We start from the raw sequence: 27,786 nt of genomic DNA on the forward strand, positions 1-27,786 counted from the left end.
GGCTGGTCCAGTTCAGTTTCAGGTCAATAGAGCCCCCCCAGGATGTTGATAACTGGAACTGAAGGATGGTCATGTCACTGGCTGTTAAGGAAAGATGGCTAGACTCTCAGAGGTAATCATTGTCAGACACTTTTATGGTGCAAATGTTACTTGCCACATCAGCCTAAGCCTTGATATTGTTCAGGTCTTGTTGCATGTAGGTAAAGACTGCTTCACCGCCTGAGGAATTGAGAATGGAATTGAATATTGTGCATTCATTAGTGAACAGTCCCTCCTACTTCTGACCTTATAATGGAGGAATGTCACCAGGAGCAGGATTTTCAGCTCAGGCACACGCCTGACATGCCCGAGCACGAAATAACACACGATGTCCTTGCAATATTTTAGTTGGCAGGCGCGCATGAGAGATGGCAGCACGCCCACCGGTAATTAAAAGGGCTATTAAGCCCATCAATCAATCAATTAATTTGGATTTTTCACTGCCCATCCAACCTTACAGTTGGCAGCCAGGTGAATAGGCCAAGCGGCCTTTGCATCTTTAGCGAAACCTCATCCACGGGCGGGATGAGGTTTCTAACAGTGAATAAAAAAAAACAATTAAAGCACTTTAAACTCTTTTTTCACATGTCCCTCTTAATGTGACTGAGCCCCATGCAAGGAGATATTTCTCCTATTTTTCCAATCTTTATTTTTAATTTTTAAATCCTTCAGCTCCCTGAGGCGGCTCTGTGCCTTCAGGGAACTTTCAATGAGTGCACCCCCACGCGTGCGCACACTTCAGCGCTCGCGCTCCTACTGCCCCCACCCTGGCAGCGCTGATGCTTTCAATGCACGTTTCACGCTGGCTGGCCATTAATTGGCCAGCCAGTGTTAAATCGTGGTCAGGGCCTTATCGCGGGCGGCGGACTGTTGCGCAACCACCCCTGGCACGGCCGTGCCCGTCCAATGAGGGGAAAATCCTCCCCCAGATCTTTTATTTGGGACGGTAAGAATCATGGCAGATGACAAACAAACATGTGACTTTGACTTCAAATCTTAAATACATAGTACTTATATGGTGAATTCCTTCAGCTCTTTTAAAAGTAGATTTCTAAGATAACTTGCTAGTAATTGTGGCCAAGAAATTGATGTATTTACACAATATCTATGTGGGTTTTTAATGAGATCACAACACGCCCAAAACAACTGATTTGAGCAGAAAGGTAACTGAAAGATACCAGCATGCAAACTATGTAGCATTAACATTCAGTTGAAAGAAGGATCAGGAATACACTGAAACAGAATTATCCTAATTCATTTGTAAAGCTGCATTTTGGACATTGCTGTCTTGATGTTAAACCCAACAAACCTCCATTGCATGCTGCAAATCAGGCAGATAATTTAATCCAGTTGCTTTCCTAAATTGATACAAGTTCTTAAGGTTTGGGTTTCTCTGCAAGCAAACTTTGCAGACATTGATAATTGAAAAATTCTGAGTTGAACAGGACATATAAGGGGTGAACTGGTGAATCCCAAAAATGGATCATTGTGCACTATTAATGTGCAATCATTGCACTGCAGGGAGCATGGTAAATTTGTGCTGCCCACTGCTTTTAGCGATTGCTGATTGCAGTGATGCTATGGGTACTGTTCATTGGTTGCGCATATCAACAGAGGGTCTAATATTGCGAGTGGCTAACACAACTTAAAGGCAGACTGCACCTTTTAAAGGGGAGGTGCATTGTGGCTGCAAGAAGCTGCAGGAGATTAGTGAAAAATGAATCTAGGCTGTGATATTTTGAGGAAGAGCTGAGCATGGAGGTAAGGTTGGACAAACTGGGTTTGTATCTGTTACGTTCCACTGTGGGGTCGCTTTGCTCGCGAACCAGTTGCACACTTATCTGCTGGCAGGCGAGTCAATTACAATATCCTGCAGATGCAGAGCGCAAGATGAAATGAAGCATATGCTATTTATTTACACAAACAACAGAGCACTAATATGATGCGTGCTTCTCCAACCAGACCCTACTCCAGACTAACATTAACATGGTAGCCCGCGCTACACAGCTATTGGGTTGTACAGTCCATGTGGTCAATCTGCTCATATTTTCTTAAAGGTGTATTACACCTCAGATTACCACATTCCCCCACCCCCCCCTTTACTTGAAAGTACATTTTACAATATATTAATTACTTACAAAAATGAATTATTTACAAATTCAGTCTCTCAGGAGGCTTTTTCAAACATGTCGACCGTCGTATTTCTACGACTTTGGATGGTTTATCTGAGGCCTCCCTCTCAGGAGTTATCTGTCCACTAGGCTCCCTAGTGGGAACCTGTAAATTTGCCTCTTTGACTCTCTCAGGCTCAATGGGATCTGCAGGTACTTCCAAAGCAAGAGGAGTTCCTTCAACCTGTGGTGTAGACTCCAACGGGAATGTTTTCATTCTCTTTTGCGCCCAATCGTATGCACTCCTGCTGTCCCTCTCCTCCAAGTTCAGAAATATGAAGGGCAACCTTAAGGCAGGTTCTGAAAATCAGGATGTTGGGCAAGGGCTAAATTCAACACGGAATGATCAGCTGCCTGTTGTGCAAAAAAGAAATGGGGCCTTGTCAGTAATTTCACTTTCTCTTCCTACATGTCTCCTTTTGATGGGTTTTCTTCTTGGCAGCGCTGACTTTAATCTTGGCTTCCTCTTCAACTTCCCTATTGGCCAGACTAGGATCAGGTATGAGGTCAATTTGAGTGAACTCAGTGGTTGAGTCTTCCACCATTTCCTCATCTGTCAGCACCTTTGAAAACTCAGGAGTCTCTATTTTTAAGGCTTCTTGGCTTCCACGTAGCTGGTTCTTCAGTTCTTCCATTTAAAAAAAATATTTGTTAGCTGCTTTCTGGAGAATTAAGTGTTGTTGTGCTTTCTCGGCTAATTGATTCTTCATCGCGGCCAGAGATATGCGGAATTCTTTCTGTTTTTTCCCCAAAAACCTTTTAGTGGTACAAATTGGGATCTGAGGGAATCTTGCAATATGCAAAAGTTCTTCAGTAGGTTTTCTTTTTTCTTTTTGGAGGTTACTGACTTCAACTTGAACTCTGTCCTGGAGCATCAACTCTACAAGTTCCTTTCGTTGAGTCTTTATATACTCCTTTTTCCAAACAGCAACATTTCCTGCTTCTGATTGAGATCTCAGTAATCTGTCAAGATTGATCTCTCTTAACCAGTTTCTTCCGAGGACACTCAGTCCTCTGCCTGCTATCACCATGAAGGGTAGATTAGTAGACTGGCTTCCATATTGTTCCTGAGCCTGGCATATACCTTTTATTCGTATGTCTTTGCCAGTATGTGTCTTAAATCTAGCATCTGAATTTTCCAGCTTTAGTGAGTGGCCTCCTCCATTTAGATACTTAAACATGTGTTCCCCTATGACTGTCCTGGATGCATCTGTATCCATCTCCATTTCAATGGGTTTTCTGTTGACTTCTACTGTCACGTAGATTGGCTTTGTTTTACCCATTTTTAAGTTGTGTAGCGAGTAAGTATCTGACTCTGTTTCTTCAGGTTCCTTCATTATATAAATTTCACGACTTCTGCCTTTTTGTTTGAAATTTTGCCTCAATCTTTCTTTACAATATTGCATAATGTGCCCATTGTGACGGCAGTAGAAACACTCAGTTTTTTTTCCAAAGCGCTGTTCATTTACAGCTTGTCTGGTTCCAATTATGCTATCATTATTGTGAATTTTATCCGTTATACCATTGCTTTTTGTTGCTATGTTTTTGGTGGCAATTTCCCACCTTTCTGTGGAGCCCTGCGCTTCCACACCATTTCTAGCCGGTCCCTCCCTCTGGACGCGAAGAATGGCACCATTTTGTGCTCCCTTGATTTCTTCTGAGTCCCTGATTGTGCTCTCCATTGTGAGTGCCAACTCCAGCACCTCGCTGAAGTCTAATTTTTTATTGTTTCTGACAACAATATTTTTTGAATGGCATCTTCGTTAATCCCACACACTAATTGGTCTCTTAACATGTCATTAATCAACATCCCGAACTCACAGTGCTCCGTCAGTTGTTTTAAGGCTACTACACAGCAAGCGACTATCTCCCCAGGGGCATGATAACTCAAACTGAATTTGAAACGCTGCATTGTTACCAAGGGTTTCGGCTGAAAGTGGCTTTTCACAAGATTCACCAACTCAAAGCTCTTGGAATCTGGGGCGTTGGCTGCCGTTAGACTACGAATTAGGCCGTATGTTTTCCTGCCACACATCAGTAAGAGGATCACCTGCCTCTTCTCCCTCATATGTCGTTGGCCAAAAAGAAAAACATGAGGCGTTCAATATAATGTGATCAGTCATTGGTGGTTTGATCAAACGGTTCGATGCGGCTAAATTGTGGCATACTGGAGGGAGATAACTTTGATGACTATGGTAGAGGGCTATACTTACAATCGGCCTGCAAGGCACTGCTGATTCACTTCAGTGGAGTTTTCACAGCTTTCCTTGGTGTCGTTAACTGATTGTGGTTTGCCTCATCACCAGTTCTACTATGGGGTCGCTTTGCTCGTGAACCGGTTGTTTGCTTATCTGTCAGCAGGTAAATCAATACAATATGCTGCAGATACAGAGACCAATATAAAATGAAGCACATGCTATTTATTTACACAAACAACAGAGCACTAACATGGCATGTGCTTCTCCAACCAGACCCTTACCCCAGACTAACATTAATGTGGCAGCCCGCACTATACAGCTATTGGGTCTTTCAGTCACATCATGGTCAATCTGCTCACATTTTCTTAAAGATGCATTACACCTTCTCACAATATCCATTAGAGTTTAGAAGAATGATATGTGATCTTTTTGAAACATATAAGATCCTGAGGGGACTTGACAGGGTGGATGCTGAAAGGATATTTCCCCTTGTGAGAGAAACTGAAACTAGAACTACAGTTTAAAAATAAGGGGTCTCACATTTAAAATGGAGATGAGAAGAATTTTTTTCTCTCAGAGGGTCATGAGTCTTTGGAACTCTCTTCCACAGAGAGCAGTGGAGGCTGGTTCAATGGATATTTTTAAGGCAGATCTAGAAAGATTCTTGACTAACACAGGGAATCAAAGGTTATTGGGAGTAGGTGGAATGTGGAGTTGGGGTCACAATCAGATTTGCCATGATCTTATTGAATGGCGGAGCAGGCTTGAGGGGCCGAATGGCCTATTCCTGCTCCTAATTCATATGTACATAGTAACATGTGAAGAAAGGGGCACCAAGTCTTTTGACAATACACTGGAGGTCCTGGTGCCGGAGGTGGAAACAAGGAGAGACGTCCTGTATGTGGGTTGGAGGCAGGCCCTCCAATATGCTCAGGAGGCAGTGGGAAGAAGCAGGGAATGATTTAATGTGCATTGTCAAGGTGAGTAAGTTGATCTTCAAATGGCTTATCCTACCAACTACATGACAAGCCTCATTCACTGCTCAATTCACTTCACCCCACCCCCCTACCATCACCCAACTACCAATAATCTCTATCAATCAGTGCTCAACCCTAAAATTCAACAGATTATCTCATACTTAACATTGATGCAAGCCTCACATCCACAGCTCACAACATGCACATACTAGCAGGTATTCAACCATGATAGCCACATCACCAGCCACTCAATGACACACTTCTGTTTTTGTTGTAATAGGTGGTGTGCATAACAGGAGACAGCAGAAAAGAAATGAAGGACTACAGGTGCACCTGCATGTTTTAACCCCCAGGAAGGAGACAGCGCTGACCATTATGCACAGGGACATCACTGAGGCCATCGCCATTGTGACGGCTGCAGGAATTGATGCTGATGGTATCTGCTTTTCTAAGCCTTTATCTTTCATCCCACTTCTCCTTCATCCCACCATCTCTTATGACTCATGAGCTGTAGACAGTGTAAGCAACATACTTCTAAAATTATCCTCTCCCCTCACAACCCAATCCTTGCCCTTTTTATTTTAGACACCCCAGAACTGGGTCTTCTCAGTGAGAGAAGGAAGAGGAAGAAGACAGTGTCAAAACAAAAACAGAAAATGCTGGAAAAACTCAGCTTTTTTCTTAAGACAGTGACGATGAACACACGAAAGTAGTTGATCTCACCCTCGCAGCCAACAGTTCAGACACAGACACTGTATGCATTTTAGGAGGTTAGGTAGAGGAGCGAGACCAATGTGGTGAGATACCAAGTACAAATGTGCAAGAACCAGGGTAGCATGAAAAGATAGCTCAGGAGTCAGCTCACTGGAGGTGAAGATCACACACTAGTTCTAGGGCAGATAAGTCAAATGAGAATCTTGATGGGGCACACTATGGCAAAAGACTGATGGGTGTACATAACCAAAGGCTTGGCGCATTGGAAAGCTTACTGGAAAGCACACACAATGTCAAAGTTCATGGAAGCTTTGACACCAACTTGACACAGGAATTTACCCAAGGATTGGAACCCTTCCTTACCAACATGTGTTAGGAAATAGAGATAGTTTAAATAAGTTATATCTGTATTTGTGGGTGTCAGGAGTGAGTTTTAGCTTTAATGTTTAAGTTTCATTTGTATTTCTGTATCAGTGTGTTAAGAAAAGGTCAAGTTGAGTTTTAGTTTTACTTTAAAAGATGCCTGCATTTCTAATGAGAGTTTACAACTGCAAGAGAAGTTAAGCAAACACAAGAGCAGAAAAACTGGGCTGTTGCCGAGCAACAAGGGTCCAAAGAGGCAGATCCCTCCCACAGGCACACATGGAAGAAAAAATAAACAGCAATTTTTGAGTTCAGTTTTGAAGACAACTGCCAGGCAGAAGCAGCTGAGAAGGGGCAGATAGCCGGTCCCGTGCTAAAGTTTTTTGAAAGTAGCTGCCAGAGAGAGAATGGAGTAAAAAGGACAAATATCCAGTCCCAAGCTAAAGAAGAAAGTCCCCAAATCCAGGGGAGTGGAACAGGAGAAAGTCCCAAGCAGACCTAGTTAAAGGAAGGACAGGAACCTGGATAAGGTCCTGTTACGTGAAGTTAACGGCAAGGAGCAGAGAAAGCTTAGAGCTTCAAGCTGCAGGAAGCAGAGTTGAACGATATAGGCTTATGAAAAGTCAGAAGGTCCAAAGAGATAGCTGAAGGTTTGTAACTTTTTGCTATGGGCATGTGAAGCATTGGTGTACTGTTGATGGCTGAGTCGGTAAGAGAGAGTGTTTGGAAGACAACTTGAATGCATGTGTTGACCTAGGAAAGAGGAACATAGGAAGGAGAGTTCATAACCCTAGAGGTGAACACTTGTGGAAGGCGTCTGAGAGAAAGCATTGGTTTGGGAGAAGATTCCAAAGCGAGTTCTTGGAGAGTGGAAATTGGAAACCCACGTGTGAAAGATGGAGTTCAGTGAGACCGGTTGGCTCACGATGACAAGTGTGTGTGCTGGGGGGGTAGGGGGGAGCTGAGGAGAGATCCATAGCACCTGTCTGGAATGGCATCAGTTACTTGGGGCTGAATTTTACGTTGATTGGGAGGGTGCGCGCCAGACCCGGTCGGGTGTGAAATCGCACGAGATGATGTCGGGCGAGTGTCCTGACATTATCGCACACTCGCATGATATTCCAGTTGGCGGGCACGTTCAAAAGTCAGAAGTGCGCCTGCCGACAATTAAGAGGGCAATTAAGTCCATTAATTGCGCAATTGTCTGCTCTTTTTAATCATCCGTCTAACCTAACGGTTAATTTTCAGGTGCCTGATTGTGATGCTCAGACATCTTTTTCCTGCTTCTTAAAACTTAGTTGGGACATTTTCAGGTCTGCAGCTCCCTGAGGCAGCTCTCTGCCTCCAGGGAGCTTTCTCTCAGCACTTGACCATGCCCGCGATGATGTCATTGCCTGCCCTCCTCCCAACCCCACCCTGGCGGTGCTGAGCTTTCCAGCGCGCGCTTCACTCTGACTAGCCGTTGATTGGCCAGCCAGCTTGAAATCGCAGTCGGGGGATGATTGCGGTCAGCGGCATGTTTCCCGGCCAATCCTGGGCCCGCCCCGAGCCAGAAACTCAGGCCTCGGTTTCATTGTGTGGTATGTCTGACCACAGGCCGCCTATTGGTTTACATGGACTGTGTGCTTACAGTGAACATTAGAGTATAAGATAGCTTTTGTAACTTGTGTTATCCTTACAAATCTGTATATACCTGTAAAGGTACAGTTGTGAGTGAAGGAGTATTGTAATATAATTCATCTTTTCTTGTTTAAATGACTTATGCTATTGTTAAAAGTTCATTAGCTGACTCCGGTGACTCTGTTCAGTAACCCCTCTGCATGTATCTAAACAAATAAATGGAAGTTCGGATCTATCAAGCCGGGTTCCACCCTGGGATCAGGCTCATCCAGTGGTAACATCAGCTATGATCATAACACATGGTAAAGAAATGGTCACTTACATAAACACAATGTTGGAACCCAACATGGTGCAGCATCTGATAATTGTTGTCACAGCGTCATTACAGCACAAACAGCTTCCATCAAAGATCTAAGTGGAAGCTTAGGTTGCTATCATCATTGTTCTCGATACCCCTGTTCAAAGGGGCTTGCAGGGCTCACAAAAGTCCAACCTGTCTCCAACAGATTAGCCAGGCGGCTGAGCTGCTGACCCAGGAGAGAGGCAGTGGTACTGTGGATCCTCAACCTGCTGTCATCACAGGGTAAAAATGTTCCCGTTCCCACCTCTGTCACTCCACTAGTACTCTTGTTGCTGCCTGTCGGTCAGCCAGCAAAGACTGCAGCACCCTAGGCTGAGATGGTGCACCTTAAGCCAGGGCTTTCTTAGCCCAGAGCTGCTTGACGTCACCCTCCAAGGTCCATCTGCTGTTTCCTCAACTGCAGTTCAGTAGCCTTCCATTACTCATGCTGTAGCACTGAATAGGAACATACAGACAGGCAAAGGCACACAGAAGACAAGTGCCAATGCACACAGGCGATTTGTTTATTTTTGTACAATAACGTCATGATTTATAAATTTGGATTGCGCAGTTTATTTTTCGAGTGATTTTTATTTTTGTATTGTGGGAAAGGGACGATGTGATGGAGGAAAGACAAGGAGTGATACACTGCTGGTGGAGTTACTGGTATTATTCATGAATTATTTGATCACATAAAGAATGAGTGGAAAAAGGCTGTCTACATGTAGCCTCCCTTCCTATTTGTTTACCTCCACTTACTGTCGTACTTGCCCCTCTTTCACTTGCTGCTCCTTTTCCTCTTTCTACTTGCCCAGAGCTTTTTACCTGACAAGAGGTGGAAAAGGTTGTTTCCTCATATTGGCAAGGTTGTGCTGCATGCAGTGTTCTATTGCAAATTTGGATATCCACTCAGCTGAGTGTGATTTGGTTCCTCCAGAGGTATTACTTGAGGATGCTGATAGCATGCTCTGTAATGTCACTTTGTGGCAGCATGGCTCTCATTGTTGGCCTGCTGCATATGTGTGGGTTCCAGACTAAAGACATGAGGCATGTTGTGAGTGGAAAACCCTTGTCGCACAGTAGCCAGACTTTGACTTGCTATGGAGGGTCAGGAGGCACAGAGGACTACTGCAGAATGAAAGATTCTCCCAGCTCAATTCCCAGAGAAAACCTTACCAAGCCACCCATGCCTAGAAGCAATTTGTTTCAGCACAGGCTTTTAAATGATTAATAATTACTTCAGTGCCGGCCAAACATTCCCTGAAGACTGTTCAAACTTTAGCAAAGTATAGCAAAGCTCCAAAAATACATCCAATTTCAACAGCAGCAAGAAGAGATAATCCACCGCCTAACATGCAAGTCGCTCATGATCCCTTTAAATTTTGCTGATGTGGGTGGGGGTTGGGGGGTGGCGAGGCCACCACTGGGGTCGTTTATTTCTTTTAACATTGTATTCACAGTGATACAAGATTGAGTCAGGGTGTTGATTGGAGTATGGGTTTCAAAAATTGCAGCACTGTCATCAAATCAGTATTGTACACTGACATCAGAATCTGCTGGCTCTGTATGCTGCTGGCAGTCAGCAGGTGGGTGTGCCAATGCCTTTGTTCATATGGCAACTGGTGCACTTCCTGCTGAAAATGCACATGTGTATTTGGGACCCCATTTTTGATTGTTAGGAGGCCAGGTAGCACCTAAAAAAATGGTGCTAGCCATTCAACCTGAACCTTGGATAACTTAAATCTTATATCTACCAAGAAACTCATCCTGATCACAACAGACTTTGCAAAGGAAACCTATATTTCTGAATTAAACGAACTGCCAATATTTTATAAGTAAATCCTCACTGACCTTAACAACTGTTGCAGCTTCACTGACGCGGATTGAAACAATCCTTCGTATATTTCTTCTCTTGTGCATTTCTGCTCAAACCAGCAGCCCATTTTGAAGATACAATTATCTCTTGGTCATTGGTGGGTGAACACACTAAATTCATATCACATTCATAACATTAACATCCAAACTCATTGCAAGATGTTCAATGTCTTTTATTGGATATGAATCCCATCTAAGTATGAGTAATATATGCAATACAAGGTGGCATATGAAGCGTCGCTCCCTATTAACTTTCTGCACCTTTTGAAGTTTTGAAAGAATTGGCATCAAAAGTTTCTTTTCAACTGGGAAACAAGATGTCTTTTGAAGCCCTGACCCATCTTTCAGGGAGGTTTAGCAAATATCAGAACAGATAGTCCCATTATTTGTTTTATTACAAAATTTTGTATCTCGCACGATTCCTCACTCAAGGATACAGCTTTCTTTCCCCTACAGTTTTAATGAGCTGCGATTCCTGCTGCAACAATTGAATTTATACATAATCGCCAATCAATCCTTCACAAGAATGTCTATCTTCTGAACAAATATTCCAAGGTTAATTCATGTGACTGAAATGTCAAACCCAATACAGCAAAGTGCAAACTGCAAATTGCCAAGACTTTGCTGAGACCTTCAATGCAAACACAAATATTCATACAGAAATGATGCTGTACAGCTGAGTACATTCTCCTCCTCTAAGTGTCGTATCATGTGATATACAAAGAATTTTTCATCTTTGTCTACCTATTTTGCTCTACACGCATCTACAGCTTTCGGCACTGGAAAAAACGAGGTTTGTGAGAGAAATGTAGTTGTAAGCAGTGTCACATTTGTATTCAATAAAAGGCATTGAGGGTAACTTAACTAAACATACCAGGTGGGAAACCCATGGAATTGGGTGGTACGCCAGTTTTAATCCCGCTTCAATTTAAAGTAAAATTAGAGAAAGCAGCCAGGATTCCATCTTTAGGAAGGGAAATCTTGAACTTAGGGCCTAGGCAGCTGAAAGTACGGCCACTGATGATGGAGAAATTAAAATTGGTGGGCCAGAATTAAAGGAGTGCAGATATCTTGGAGGATTGGAGGAGGTTACAGAGCTTGGGAGGGATCAGACCATGGAGGGATTCGAAAATGAGGATGAGAATTTTAAAACCGAGCTAGTGTAGGTCAGCGAGCACAAGGGTGATGGGTGAATGACAATTGGTGCAAGAAAACAAAGTTATCGATGTTTTTATGGTCAAAAAAACTAGAAGGAAGCCAAAGTGACCAACTGGTCATGTGCAAGACTAAATCGGACCAAAGTCAAATTAATTTTATACATTTAAAGAAAATAATTCAAGAGAACGGGGATAGGTATCAAGTTCAACTAAAGGGAACACAAGCTGCAATCAGAGTGGTTTTAATACCGGGATGGGAGGAATCCACAGTTTATCTAGTCCCGCTACACCACAGGTTGGCCCATTAGTGTAAATGTTTAACTCAATTACCAAAATGGCCAATTATTCACCTTCGCTACTGTTAGACCCAGAATAAAGAGACTTTAACCAGGCTTCTTTCAATAAACTCAGATTGATTGATTTATTATAAAATAAAATTTGTTTTTTTAAGACTAGTTGCAAGAACTGGTTAAGACACAATTTGTAATCTGCAGGTGTAACTATCTATCCCTTTTAAAATTACGCAGCACACACACACACATAAACAAAGGACTAACAAAAAGGGTCACTAAAGAGATGAGCGGCTGAAGAAAAAAAACTCATAAAAAGGATAAAGTTCACAGGGTTTTGACTGTGTTGATCTGGTGCTCCCTCATGCGAGTAAGTGTCATTAGACCCAGTAAATGTCTGGAGGTTCTCGCCAATAGAGCTTCAACATGGAGGAAAGTAGAGCTGGATCAGCTCTTCTCATCTCAGGTTTCCAAATACAGACAAGTTCCACTGAGATGAGGATTCCTAGCTGGATACTGAAGACCACACTGTATTTCAAGCAAGAAAAGGAGTGTGCGAGCTGGGCAGCTTTTCCCCTTCTCAGTTAATTCCCAGTTGAGCTCAAAACAACAAGTTCAAAACATAAAGCTCCTCCATCAGGTGATTTCCAGTAAATCACCAAGCCTTTGCCTGTAAAACTGTTCCATCAGTTAAAGTTATTGCAGTTCAAATAAGAAAACAGCTCTCCTCCACAATTGCCATGCTGGTCATGTAATGTTTTGGAAAAGGCATGCTTAGTCACAATCCAATGTGATCTTATGGACCTTTTAAAACAAAAGGTCAGTTCCGAAGTGTCCAAATAATGCAACATCCTTCTAAATTTTAATAGAAAACATAGTGCTTGAAGATATGATTTCATCAGTGGGAAAAAGGTCTTTGGAGAAGGTTGTAGTGGATAACTACAGTAGCAATAATCACTCTTTTTAAGTTATATTCGGAATCAGAAAATAATACGATTTATCAGGGCAGAGGTTTTAAATGCCTTCTGTGCATAAGTAATCACTCCAGTAGACCATCCTTGGTTCCATTAATGAAACGTATAGTTAACACTAAAGTTCAACAACATTGGAGCTGTGCTAAGTGAACCCCTTGAATATCTATTTAAAGGCTCGTTACAGTCAGGAATTGGCCCATGGATCAGAGGGAGGACAAGGTCGTATCAATATATTAAAAAAAAGGCAACAAGTTAGAACTGGGAAATTGGCTTAACTTCAGTTATAGGCAAGTGACTAGAAGGGATCATTAGAGATATTTTACATAGCTACCAATCCAGATAACTCTTGACATGATTCTGGAAAAGAAAGCCAAGGGCAGAATCGTCCCAGATTTGCACTAAATGTAGTAGCAGGTGGGAAAAACAACGTTTTACCCCGCTGGCTACAATGGTGGCTTCTCACACTGTATCGTCCCAGTCCCGCCACATTAATTATGCATTCCCAGGAAACATGCCATTTCTATGGGGGGCAGGCTCTCAATTACCCACCATGCCATCACCTCCTTCATCACACTGGGCACCATATTTAAAGTACAGCCGCGCGCAAACCTCTCAGTGTTTCCAGCCCAGGGCTGCTGCACAGAAGACGTGGCCTCGAAAGACAAGACAAGAAGACTGCAGCCTCCAGGTTTAACAACACGTCCCTCAAGCGCCTTTTGGATGCAGTGGAGGCCCGCCGTGATGCACTCTGGCCGCAGGAGGGGCAGCAACACCACTAATCCAGCATGGGAGGAGGTGACAGCGGTAGACAGTGCCAATGGCCTGCCAAAAAAGGATGAATGATCTCCTCCATTCAGCCAGGGTAAATCATTCTTCTCATCACTCCTAGCTCACACACTCACAAGCCCACCACACATCCAAAGGGACCTCAATCACTGCCATTTCAAGGGACATCACCATTCACTCTCTCACACACACCTTCATTGCCCTCAGCCCGTCCATGGGACCATTCACCAGCCATACATGCCAAGCAAACTTAGCATCTGGCCTGGCAGGAATCCTGCTTACACTTTCTCCATCCCTATTCATGTAGGACAAGCTGGCACACAACAAGTGGGAGAGGTAGCAGACTGGATGAGGAATGCCTGAAATCAAGGTCCTCACGGACTTTGAAAATAGAGCCATCCAGCTGGCCGGTGAGGATCTTGACTGTAGTGATGGTGAGGGCAGTGCTGCTCGACCAAGTGAGGATCCGGCAGTGCAACATCCATCAGACCACATGCTGAGTGATATGTCCTGTTCCGCAGTCCCCTGCCATGCAATAATTATCTCTCCTTGCTTTCGCAGGCACAGCTGGGAAACAGCCAAGGGGGTCCATGACCCAGGTCCTCAACTCAAGCACAAAGAAACCCCTGAAGGCACCTTCAGTGAAGATCCGTCACAGCGCTCACCCACACCCTCCACCAGCGCAGAGACACACATCTCAGTGGGACCTAGCTCTAGAGTAGCTTTGGGATCACAATCTGGTGAGCACATCGCACTGTCTGATCCACAACAGGCAGAGGCAAGGACTTCCCTGGTCTCTGCCACACGGAGGACTGCTTGAGGCCAGAACTCTGCTGAGTCTGAGTCAGATGAGGAGCCTTTGGACTCGGTCTTACCTCAGTTGCTGGAACTGTAAAGGCAAGCTCAGGAACATCAGGAAGGGATGTCCGCCGCACTCCTCAGATTGCAAGACATGATGCAGGAGTGCAGCCGCCTTCACTCTGTGGTGATAGCACCGGCATGCCAATGCACCGAGGTCAACATTGGCTGCCATCCTGGAGACCTTGGTCCAGGACATTGCTCCTGCTACTGTGTGGGATGAACACCATCGCTGACGCCATAATTGGCCTTCAACAGTGTGTATGCAAGAGGAGTGCGGGGCAGCTCAATCTCAATTCAGTTACCCCTGCTCCTCAAGGAGTCAGCCAGGGGCCTCAAGCATCCATAGAGAGGAGAATCAGCAGGTGAACATCCAGGGACATCCACCCAGTTGACTCCGAGTATATCTGGCCTATCCGAATCCCCTTTTACTGCGACCCCAGCAGCTCTAGCTCCACAGGCCAAGGCCGGTGCCACTGCCATGCAGCAGGACCCCAAAAGCAGGCTGGGGCCCTCCAGGTCTCAGCCCTCTAGAGGAAGCCCATCAAAGTCATCACAGACAGTAGCAGTCAACAGGCTGACGCCCGCTGTGGAGCACCAAGACATAGCGGCAGGGTTAGGAAAGTTAAGAAGAATTAGTTGCACAGCCTGGGCACGGGTCTTAATCACTTGTACATACTGTTCACTATTTTCAATAAACTCCCAAGAATGTCTCCTTGCCTATGGCTCTGTGTGCTGATGAGCAGTGTTCATGTTGCTCAGATGTGAAACCTTGGTTGCTGCACAAGATAAAGGCAGGTGTCTCAGTCCAGGGCTTCTTCCCTGTGCAGCCTTCAGACCAAAGTGATGGTCCGGCCTCACACACCCTGGAGACATTACTGATGCCGGCACCTCGATGGTGCTTGTCATTGCTGCCAGAATGTTGTGGGCAGGTATCAGTGTTCCGTCATTCTCTCTGTGTGCTCTCAGCACCTTTAAGGTGGGGCAGGCCCCCATCTGTTCAGCATCTGTGACCAGTGACACTGTGCTCCTGAAGGGGTCAGGTGCTGACGGCTGACAAAAGATCAGATGCATTTAAAGTTTCATGGCTGCGTCTCTATGACATGACCCTGATCACAGAGCACAAGTGAGCTGCCCTTGGCCAGACAGGGGTCAGACATTCTCAGAGGCTATGTGAAGACCTATGGAGTTTCCTCACTACATGTCATCATCATCCTCCTGGATCGTGTGACTATTAGGGCCTCCACTGCGCCTTCCTGACAAGAGCCTTATCACAGAGGGTATTCGCGCTGCCATCAGCCTGACTGGTGTCAAACGTTCACAGATGCAATGTGGGGATCTATGGTGCCGCATGTCGTCATCATCCTCCACAAATCTAGCAGCTATGAGGGCCTCCCAAGTGCAACTGCCTTGTCTGGCCAGTGTGATGGCCTCATCACCTTCATCATCGCCTTCGAGGACCTCCTCACCCTCATCCCCATTGACATCCTTTTCATTGGAGGAGATGTGCAGCTCCTCCTTCTCCTCAGCCAGTTCCTCACACCATTGTAGCACCAGATTGCAAAGGGCGCAGCAGATGAAGACAATGCATGACACCCTCTGTGGACTATATTGCAGGGTTCCACCAGACCAGTCCAGGTACTGGAACCTCATTTTCAGCATCCCGATGGTTTGCTCCACCAAGGTGTGAATTGCAGCCTTGTTATACCTTTGCTCTGCTGCAGTCTGAGGCTGCAGCATGGCTGTCATCAGCCACATCCTCTGTGGGTAGCCCTTGTCACCGAGAAGCCAACCCTGCAGCCTCTATGGATCCTGGAAGACTTCAGGGATCTGGAGCCGACTGAGAATGTAGGATTTATGGACACTCCCTGGAAACCATGCGCAGACCTGCAGGATGGATTTGTGGTGGTCGCACACCAGCTGCACATTCAGCGAATGAAAGCTGTTGCGGTTGACATAGTTGACCGTGTGTTACGATGGAGACCTGTGCGCAATGTGACTGCAGTCAATTGCACCCTGCGCCTGTGGACAACCCAACATCTGGGCAAATCCAATCGCTCTTGCATTCTGGCTTTCCTGGTCCTGTGCAAAATGTACAAAGTTGTGTGCCCTTGTGAAGATGGCATCCGTGGCCTCGTGGATACATTTGTGGGTGGAGGCTTGTGATATCCCACAGAGGTCACATGTGGAGCCCTGAAAGGAGCCACCGGTGCAAAATTGAGCACCATGGTCACTTTCACGGTCATGGGCAATGAATGCCCTCCATGTCCCCATTGTGCCAAATCCTGCAGCAGCTGTCAGATGTGACCGACCAGTTCCCCAGACATGTGCAGCCTCTGGCAACACTGGTTCTTGGTCATCAGTAGGAATAAAAGGTGGCATCTATAGACCTTGGGTCTGGCTTGGCACCGACCAGCAACGGCTCGTTGTGGCTCTTCAACGGCATGTGTGGGAGCTCCAGTCGGCCCTTCTTCCTGAGGGTGCTGCTCTTCCCCCTGTGCAGCCAGGAGTCTCAGTTGCTCTCTTCTCTGCCATCTCCACTCTCTGTATGCCAGGAGGCACACAGCTAGATCACCAGGCTCCATGCTCCTGATGTACTTCCCCTGTAGGATGAATGAGAGAGACACGTGGGTTAGCTTGAGTGTTCTAAGAGCCTCACTTGGTTAAGTGTGAAGGCCCCTTAATGCACCCCGGAGAGTGCTGGCCACCACATGGATGGTCAGAGTTTAGTGCCTGTGTGGCTGCCCAAAACCCCACGTTCCTCCGCCCCACTCCACCTGACCAATTGGCAGCAGCTTTGCCCATTGGACTGCATGCTGTGCTCTCAGCTCAGGCATAGGCATTCTCCTAACCCGCACTGCAAGGCTGCACTGTTAGCTTGAACCATGAGGGAGGCTAGTCCAAACTGCAATGATGAAATTGCAAGGGGCTATGAGCACCTCCACCAGTGACTGCTCCATGGCCAGCTTTAGCAAGGAGATTGTTCAACGTGCCCAGTCGTCCAACTGTTCTGCAGTCCACTAAAACGCTCATTACTTTGCAGTCTGTGTCCGAGGGGTGAAAAACTCTGGAACACTTGGTGGCACTTTCATGCATCTGCGTTGCTCGAGTGGGCGGATAAGTTGGAGGCCAGACCCCAAATATGTCAACGTGGCCGCAACTGAACCGTCTCAGCTGTGGAGGAATTGTCACTTCATCTAAGGTTTCTCTGATGCGTGGCCACTTCCCTCTACCCCACCCCACATGTGCTTGTGCTCTACAATCAACTGCAGTGCAGTCCCTGCCCCCTCAACTGCAGTGCAGTCCCTGCCCCCCCAACTCACCTCAGCCGCAGCGCAGCCCTTGCACCCTCCTAACTCATCTCAATGTTGAAGCCCAACAGGCAACCCTCGCGAGCGCTGAGCAACGTTGTCGTGCACTCACCTCCGAGTTCCCCTCAAAGTACAGCCTGCCAAGTGCACGGCTTATATATGCTGTTGTGAAACATGTCGGCGTGTTGTCCTGCCGACATGGGTGGACAATCCAACATGGAGAGATAATTCCTATGGGCAGGCCTTATAATGATATGCAGATGCATTACAATGAGATTCCTGACGTCCGACAGCGGGAAATGTAGCCCATTATCGACAGGCAGAGTGGTCGATTGCAAACTGGCTTCACAATGTCGTGAATCCGATCTTTGGCCTTCTCGATGTATTGTCTGCTCACACCACCAAGCATGCCCAATGCCAGTGGGAACGGAAAATTCTGCCTCAGGTCTCTTCAATTTAACTAAAATTCTTGAGGGAATTTGCTAGAGTAGTGGATGAAGATAACCCAGTCCACCATCCTATATTTGGAATTTTATGTTTTCGATAAGGTGCCAATTTGTCCTACAGGGATCCGCGTTAAGACCATTTCTCTTCATTATCTGTACTGATCCAAATCCCCACCTTGTCCTCGAGACACACACTGCTGATTCAGCTCCACCCCAGTTCATAATGGCACTCTTCTCTATGTTCCCTGATAATTCAACAGGCACTCTTATTCCCTCTCTGACCCAGTTCAAGCTGATAATCACCTTCCTCCCCAACTCATGCAATCAGTAGCGGTATAGGGATTGGTCCCTTGTAACCACATGCCAGATATTATATTCACCATCACAAGGCTCCTGAATGATGAGTGAAACGCCAAATGGACATATGGAACAGACAACTCAGCTGCAGAGTTAAAACACGCAAACATCAAAAATAATACCTTGTTCCTTCCTCTGAACAATCAGAAATAGCTGCCTGTGCACTTGAATTTATTCAAGCACATGCTTCTCCATGAACTGCGTGCCCTCTTGAACAAATAGAATCTTTCACTTGTAACAGCAGATTCCAGGCATTCACTATGAGATACTATTAGACATTACCTTGCAATGCTGCACCTGCAGTGCTTGTGAGTTATGAGTCTCTCATACGAGAAAAAGAACATCCATAACTCACCATCACCAGACAGAAATCCTTGATGTAATCATCAAAGTCAGAATTTCCCCATTGTGAGGAGGAGGATTTTGTAGAAATGAAATGGTACACATTGCTTCATTAGCCTCCGATGGTTGGTTCACTTGACCGTTCCCAGCAATTCAAGAATGAAATGGGTTTATAAAAGGCAGCTCCATCTGCATGAATACCTGGGCTGGAAATTCATGTTCCCCTGAAGTTCAGGTATTTGCAGGTGCCAGTTGCATTGTAAATAAAGCCTTACAAGTCATAGTCCAGAAAATCAGCAGATCCCTATATCAACAACACAAACAATGCTTATGCGGATGTATCACCACAGTACGGCCATTCTTCAACACCTGCACCACTGCCTGTGACATTTAGGTTTGCCTCTTCTCCATCTTCAGATTGACTGTTCAATTTTTAACTGGGCTGCTCAAGAAGTTCTAAAATCTAAACTGGGCCGAAGGTCCACAATCCTGAAATACTGAAGAACATAATCCCAGCTGGTCACGACTCACAACTGGATTGAGCGCATTGATTCCCTCCAACACCGACCCTGACAGTGTTCATGGAGGCAGTGGGGCGGACACTAATTTGCATGGAGCAGACGGGTATTGTTTCTACTGTTGGAGAGTCTTAAGCACTTGCCTCCCCTATGCACCTGGAGAATGTGGCACCTGCCAAGCTTGCCCAGGTCTTTCTCCAACCCTGACAACATCAACTTCAGCCAAGAGGGCTGACTTGTCTTCTTTTAATTTTAATAAATAATCAGCTGTTTCATCTGGGCGCAAGACATTTTTCTGGCTTGGATCTGACTAGTGGGGCCCAAGGTAACTCAAGTCGACATGGCATACCAGAGATTGTAGAATAGAGCTGGAGAATTGTTACAACATAGAAGGAGGGCATTCAGCCCGTACAGATCTATCATGTTCTAACTGAGCCGCGGTAGGGAAAAGGCACCTCATTAACCCATGCAAATTGGCATACCATGAATAGTATAGGAACCCCAATGCGTTTTGAAGTACCGATGGGTGTAATTCTGTCCCTTGGTCCTTGGAATTTAGCAGTCTAACATTTTTGAGAATTGTTCCACCAGTTGTGCCACACAATGAAGCTCCTGGATTTTTGAAGCAGCTTGTCAATCAGAGGTGGGCTCATTTACAGCTTGCCAATGGGATGGTCATGAGGCTTGACCACGAGACTCGGTTGGGCCTCAGAGCTCTTCCTTTTAGTGGGTGCGTGGCAGGCTTGCCCCATCTGCTTCCCATCCAATAAAAGTGGTAACACAAAAATCCACCCTTGTTTGTGCTGCTGCTCGAAGGCTTTTGGTTTATAGGTGGCATCGAGTATGAACATGAGAGGAAGCTGGTGTCACACACTCAAAATGGTAAAATAGATTATGTTCCAAACTGTGAAAGGAAACAGCCCAATCCAATCCAACCTGTTCTGGAAAGTAGTAAAACACAGAAAGCTGCGCTGAAATAGCAGTTGTTGCACTCTTGCCTCTGGTCAAAAGTCCGTGGATACCCACTACAGACATGAACACATAATCTAGGCTGCCACTTTAGTGCAGTAATGAGGGAGTGCAGCAATGGAGGAAATGCTGTCTTTCAGAGTAGATTTTACACCAAGGCCTCTCAGGTGATGCATCAAATCCTATGGCACTATTTGAAGAAGAGCAGGAGAGTTCTCCTGGTGTTCTGACCAGCATTTACCCCTCAACTGACTAAACTTATAAGTGTGGACTGGATTGTAAGTTCAGGGTGCGTTGAGAGCAGAGTGGGGTCCAGCAAAACACGGAAAACCCGGAAGTTGGTGTAGCACGTCTGACAGTGGCTTTATAGCCCAGCAACTGAATTATTATTATGTCACTTCTGGATTTCCCAACCAATTAGTGACAGCAAGTGTGAATTTAATGCCAGTATTTATAGGAAAAATTCAAACATGAAACTTGAAGGAGTTGGGATCCAAAGGAAAGGAAGTGGGAGAATGGAACTAAGAAGGTCAAAGGTTATGTCTCAGTTCAGTGACACCTTCCTGGAGGCACTGTTGGGGACTGTGAGGACCTGAAGCAATGCACTAGTGAGGGGAGGGAGAACCTGGCTGGAGACATCAAGAAGGCATGGTTGGAGGTAACAGAGGAGGCCAACAGAAGGAATGTAGTGCAGATGCCTGCGCACAATGTAGGAAACGGTTCAATGACCTAAGTAAGGCAAGGAAACACAATGGTACATTCACCTACATTCTGATGTACATATCATCCCAACTGCCTTCTCAGGACTACTGCAGCAGACCACCTCTTACATCAACTTACCTTGCAGGTACACCCTTCAATCTGTGTATGTTTTTACTCACATCTCCATCTGTCTACCCACTATTGATACTCACCTCATTCAGACCATGGAAGTGTTTAAAATTGATCAGGAGAAGATATTGGATAGGCTGTCTATACTTAAGTTTGATAAGGCACGAGATGCATCCAAGGATATTGAGGAAAGCATAAGTGGAAATTGTGTAGGCGCTGGTCATAATTTTGCGGTCTTTCTTAGACTCAGGAGTGGAGCCAGAGGACTGGAGAATTGCAGATGTTACACCCTTGTTCAAAAAAGGGTGTAAAGATAAGCCCAGCAACCATAGATCCGTCTTAACTTCAATGTTGGGGAAACTTCTAGAGACAAAATTTTATTCTCATATGGGCATATGTGGGTTAATTAAGGAAAGTCAGCATTGATTTCTTAAGGAAAAATAGTGTTTAACTGGCTTGTTGGAGTTTTTTGAAGGGGTAACAGAGAGGGCTGATGAGGGGAATGCTGTTGATGTGGTGTACTTGGACTTCCAAAAGGCATTTGATACAATGCTATACCACAAACATCTGAGCAAAGTTAGAGCTCATGGGATAAAAGGGACAGTAGCAACATGGATGGGAGATTGGCTGAAAAACAGGAACCAGAGAGTAGTAGTTAATGGATGTTTTTCTGGCTAGGGGAAGGTTTGTCGTGGAGTTCTCTAGGGGTCAGTGTTGGGACCCTTGCTTTTCCTGATATATATTAATGACCTAGGCCTATATGTACAGGACACAATTTCAAAAGTTGCAGATGATACAAAACTTGGAAGCATTGTGCACTGTGAGGAGTGTAGCGGAGAACTTCAAAAGAACATAGACAAGTTGGTAGAATGGGCAGACATGGCAGATGAAGTTCAATGCAGAGAAATGTGAAGTGATTCATTTTGGTAGGAAGAACATGGCAACACAATATAAAATAAAGGGTACAAATATAAAAGGAGTCCAGGAGCAGAGGGATCTGGGTATATATGTACATAAGTCATTGAATGTGGCAGGACAGGTTGAGAGAATGGTTAATAAAGCAAGCCGTATCCTAAGTTTTATGAATATAGGTACAGGATACAAAAGCAAGGAGGTTATGTTGAACTTGTATAAGACATTAGTTCAGCCTCATCTGGAGTATTGCATCCAGTTCTGGGTACTGCACTTCAGGAAGGATGTGAAGGCATTGGAGAGAATGCAGAAAAGATTCACATGAATAGTTCCAGCGATGAGGAATATCAATTATGAAGATAGATTTGAGAAATTAGGACCGTTTTCCTTGGAGAAAAGAAGGGTGAGAGGAGGTTTGAATGAAGTATTCAAAATCATGAGGGGTCTAGACAGAGTACATAGGGAAAAACAGTTCCCAATCATGAAAGGATTGAGAAGGAGAAGGCACAGATTCAAAGTAAGAGAAGCAAAAGTGACATGAGGAAAAACTTTTTCATGCAGCCAGTGGTTAGGGCCTGGAATGCACAGCCTATGGGTGTTCTGGAGGCAATTGAACCATTCAAAAGGGAATTAAGGTTATTATCTGAAAAGGGAGAATGCACACTGTTACAGGGAGAAGACAGGGGAATGGCACTAGGTGAATTGTTCATTCAGAGACCTGATGCAGGTACAATGGCCCGAATGGCCTCCTTCTGCACTGTAACAATTCTGTGATTGCGATTCTGTCTTTATTGGCTGCAACACCCAGAGGACATCAGCAAAGAGCATCTCAGCAGTCAGAGCAGGAATTTAAGCTACCTGACTCCACTTCCACTAAAGCCAGAGGGTTGCATGTCAGGAAGATGTAATAATTCTCATAATGTTATTGGAATTTATTGTAAAATAGGGTAAAAGTGGGGTCTGTGTCTATGTCTGTGTGTGTGTGTCTGTGTGTGACTTAATTGAATTAAAGGCAGCTGGTCTGAAGGCTTTGACGTGTCAGAAGATAAGCTAAGTTTGAAATGTTAAGTAGGTAAACATGGGGGAAGTTGTAGAATATAAGAGGTAAAGGGAACATTTACATTTTAAATAAAGCAGACCAGCTTGGATTCAAAGAGAGGGAGTGAAATATTATACCTAGCCAGGAGAAGTTAAGAAACAGTGTGTTTATTTTCCCCAAAGATTACTGCTAAACTTGGTACTATGAGATATTTTTATTATTAGAAATGTAAAGTCCAAAGACATAGTGTAACAATGGGAATTTTCATTCAAAGGGGATAATATGTATAAAGGAGCGAAGGCTGTGTGTAAGGGTAAGCATTCTAAGATCTAACAAGTGTGAAAAGCCTTCAGCACCTATGCCTCAAGCTGCTATCTACAAATTGCTGAAGTTAAGAAAACTCACTTTGAATTGGACTGTTCAGGGTATCATGTTTCTTTGCCTGGGTCTTTTAAAATCTGTGGGTCTTTTAAAATCTGTGTGTCTTAACAAAAGTGTAACTGGGAGTTAGATTAGCTAGGGGATTTAGAAGTTATCATAGTAGTAATTTGTAGATCTACGTATATGTTTACAATCATTTCTTCTATTAATAAAAGTTTAATTTCATTTTGTAAGAAACCTATAAGACGGTTTTCTTCTTACTAGTCTCCTTATTACTGAATTCAAGGCACACATCTCAAAATTTATACAAATTGCAAAACAATTGTGGCAGTTATTTTAAGTTTCTCTTTGGGGTATGAGCAACTCAGCATTTACCATTGGCTGTGCCATAACATTGCATTTGAAAGAAGTGGTAAGAAAAGGAAGAAGAAAGATTGTAGTCACACAGGGGCATGCACATTAATGAGTTACACTTAGTTAGAATATTAAATTTCTGTTTTATATGTGAGTCACATGAATATGATTGTTTTTTTTTCCACTTTCAAGTAACACTCATTCTTGATTGCTGGCTGGCAAGTTAGCTTTTTCAGTTGCTTGATGATGAATGGCAAGACATGAATTGATACTGAGCAATGGGGGGGCTGTGAAAAGGATACTTGGTTGTTTGCAGGACTGTATTATGTTAATGGCATGGGGTGCAGGCAGGGGGAAGGGAAGGTCTGAATGTGGTTTTTGCATGAGGTTGATGGTGCCCTGATGGAACAGGTGAACTTCAAAATAATGAGTGCAACCTGAGCAGAAATTGTGTGCTGCTCGTGCATTACCCACATTACCTCCTGCCCCCTTCCCCTCCTCCTCCCAATTTTCCTTCTTCATCTCAGAATCATCCCAAAAGGCTCCGTGCCTTGTTCTCCCTACAGACCCAAATCTCACTACTGCGCTGAAATGTTGCACAGAGTGCAGCACACCCTTACCATTCTGGAGATCCTAGCTGATACATAATGAAGGGAACCTCCAAATCTCTCCAGACGCTGGAATCATCTTCAGCAAGTTGGTCACTTATTCAATGACATATCTGATGGTCTTATGGCATTCATTGTCTCACCCCTGCGGAGCTGTCCTTGGGTTTACATGTAATGGATGCCTGAATCTGCCTAGTTGTGGCACTTTAAAATTGCAGAACTGTTCTAACAGGTCATTCTGTACTATTTCCTGAAAGTTTCCTGTGCTATGGCATCTACTGTGTTTTTGGGGGTTTTTCCATTGCTTCAGCATAGTCAATGGCCAGTGTCAGTTCTCCTGTTGCTGGCTGTACTTGGCAATAGATGTTACCTGAACTACATTGTTGCAGCGACAACTTGTGGGTTTTTTGAGACATTGCTGCTGGCTCCTTAAAATAAATGAATCTGGTGTATTGCATTTGACGTTAAGGCATTCACACCTATGTGTGCAGCATGATTGGCACCCAAGGTAAATACGTGGCAATGATGCACAGCAAATGGGCAACCCAGTTCCCAGTTGCCACCTTATGGCGACAAAATGAAGAGGTGGGGGCGAGACCTGAAGTAGGTGGTTGACATGGTGTCAGTCTCCTGAAAGTGGAGCAGCAAGGTGATAGCATTTTATAATGTGGGATGAATTCCAAAGTATCAGCTGGACAAAAGAACTACTTCACAGATTTGTTCATTTCCATCTGGCCTTTCCTATCCGTTCAGCCAAAATCCGAACTGCTGGCTTGTACACTGGGCTGATGCTGCTGAGAACCAATTCTTAAAGTAGATCTTGGATGCTGTAAAACTAGAGCAATTATTAATGACAATACAGCAAGGTAATGCCACACAAGTTAATACCGATGCTACAGCCAAAATGATGCTGGCAATTTGTACCCAGTTCTAACAAAATTGTGAAGAAAGCCATCCTATAGATAGCTGAACTTTACTCCTTTTTCACTTAAGAGTTGGGAATGACCTCTAGCAAAACTCTGTTGTTTATATGGGATTGACAGGCTCACTCAATTGCTGAGACAATGCAAAGCAAACTTATTTTTATACCAGTAATGCACACACTGCGCCAAAAATGTCAACACATTTAATCTCATCACTTTGTACAAGGGTAATTCAAAGGGATCAATAAACCTAGATAATGCCATTGAGAAGCCAACTCTCAAGAAATAGGATAAGCACTTCATATTAGGCAACACAGGCCCTCAGGGGATAGGACCGACCCCACATATAAGCCTCAAATTTCCAGACTTCAGAATTGAACTGGAAAATTAAAGGCACAGTCTAGTTAATGTGACCACCCTTACACAACAACTTGGCTTCTGCTATTGATTGCTATTCTGAGAATGGAGGGAAAATAAAGAAATGAATGAAAAATAAGTAATCCTAATGCAGAAGTCAAATATGGCAGTACAACACTAAATTCTCAAAGGTACAACAGCTGTTCCTGAAACTGATCCAAATTAAAATTTGCATTTAAGTTTTAAAATCGTTTAACACACCCATCCCTAATTACAGATTTATCAGTTTATCATTCAATTTCATCATGGTGATGAAAAATCTTCTAATTGGATCTGGGTTTACAGCTTATCTGCTTCTGATAGTTGCAGTCTGTAACCAAAATGCACTATCAGAGTGGCAGCTTTGACTCACTAGCACTCTTGCCTCAAGCCAGAAGGTCATAGATCCAAAATACATTCTAGACACTTGAACACAAAGTCTGGGCTGACACTTCAGTGCAATATTGTGGGATACCTGCACTGTTCAAGGCATTTTTTATCCGATCAGATACTCAATCCCATCTGCTCTTTCAGGTGGACCTAAAAGATCCCATGGCACTATTTGAAGAAAAGAAGGGGAGGTGTCCTGGGCAATACTCATTCTTCCACCAACACCACTTATATAGATTATCTGATCATTTATCTTATCACAGTTTGTGGGAGCATTTGATGTGATAATGGGATGCTTTCCCTTACTTTACAACAGTAACTAATAATTACTTCATTGGTTGTGAAATTAAGTCATTGAAGACACTCTTTCCTTTCAGTAAACACAGCTGGACACAAGAGGCAGGGTTCAAAAAACTTAAAAGGAGAAAGAAAATTGTGAAATAAATTAGAGGAAACTCAAGGCCCAAATTAACTTGCCCATTCTCAAGACTCTTCCATAACAAACTCATTTTTTCCCTAACGACATGCTCCATCTCCACTTTGCCTTCAGTTCCAACAAACTGAGCGGCTGCCCATTCTATGCATACTGCACACTTTCCCCATCTCCACCCAATTCTTCCCTGTTGAACTTGGGTTGCTGGAGTACACATCACGTGATGGGAAAGCATTGAAGTGGTTTCCTGCCACACCAGCACAAATTCTTTTCTCAGAAGCTATCTGAAAAATGAATTCAATGCTGAGAGCAGAATTAAATTTTCATGTTTAATAATTTTCAAGTCAAACATTTGGTTTAAGAAACAATGTTCAAATCTAATGGAAGTTGGTGATGAGGTGACAATATTGGTTAAAATATATTGCAGGAAGCCAATCAATAGACCATTAGATATCATTTTGCTGTAGCTATTGGATGTTGCTTTCCATTTACTGAAGTAACACATCACTTGGTCTTATGCCATGACCTTTAACACCCTCTGTTTCAACAATGTTGCCTTCCCTCCTGAAGTGAATTGCTTGATTAATAGTTGTACCTTCTGCTTTGGCAATGAAATTAAACCAGTGGCATGTGGGTTAATAATTACAGCCTGTGCTTCAGATGGATTAACACCTGTTAGCCTGTGTCCTGAGGGGAGCAGAGCAGAGCAGTTTCCAGGAACCTTATTTTCTAAACATTGGCGGTGTCACAGGTAAACCTCTGCCAATAAATCTTATGCTTGCACCAGAGATTCTTTTGAAAATCCATAAAAAGTGAACAGTTTTGCAATATTTATACTATGTTTACTCATTTGTTATGCAACTGAATGCAATTAAAAGCTATAGTGGCTCACAGCAAGAATTTTAAAAAAAAGTATATAGCAACCTTAAAAATATTTCCAAGATATTCATTAAAAAAAATCTTGTTCCTTATGCGATATACAATAATTTGAGTTAACTTCCACATTAATTTTTGTTTTCTTTCAGTATGTTAAACTGGATGGAGATATATCACCATGTGAATGGGGACTGTGGAGAGGAACCTTGCCTGGTCAGTTTCTGAATAAAACTGACAGGCACGTGACAGTGGAACTTGTGGCTGACTCCTCAAGCTCACCAGACTGCTCTCAAGATGTCTCAAAGATCTTCAGCTAGCAGAAGGTTGGTAGTTAGTTG

This window comes from Cetorhinus maximus, chromosome 10 (assembly GCF_964194155.1).
Source record: "Cetorhinus maximus chromosome 10, sCetMax3.hap1.1, whole genome shotgun sequence".
Taxonomy (NCBI): domain Eukaryota; kingdom Metazoa; phylum Chordata; class Chondrichthyes; order Lamniformes; family Cetorhinidae; genus Cetorhinus; species Cetorhinus maximus.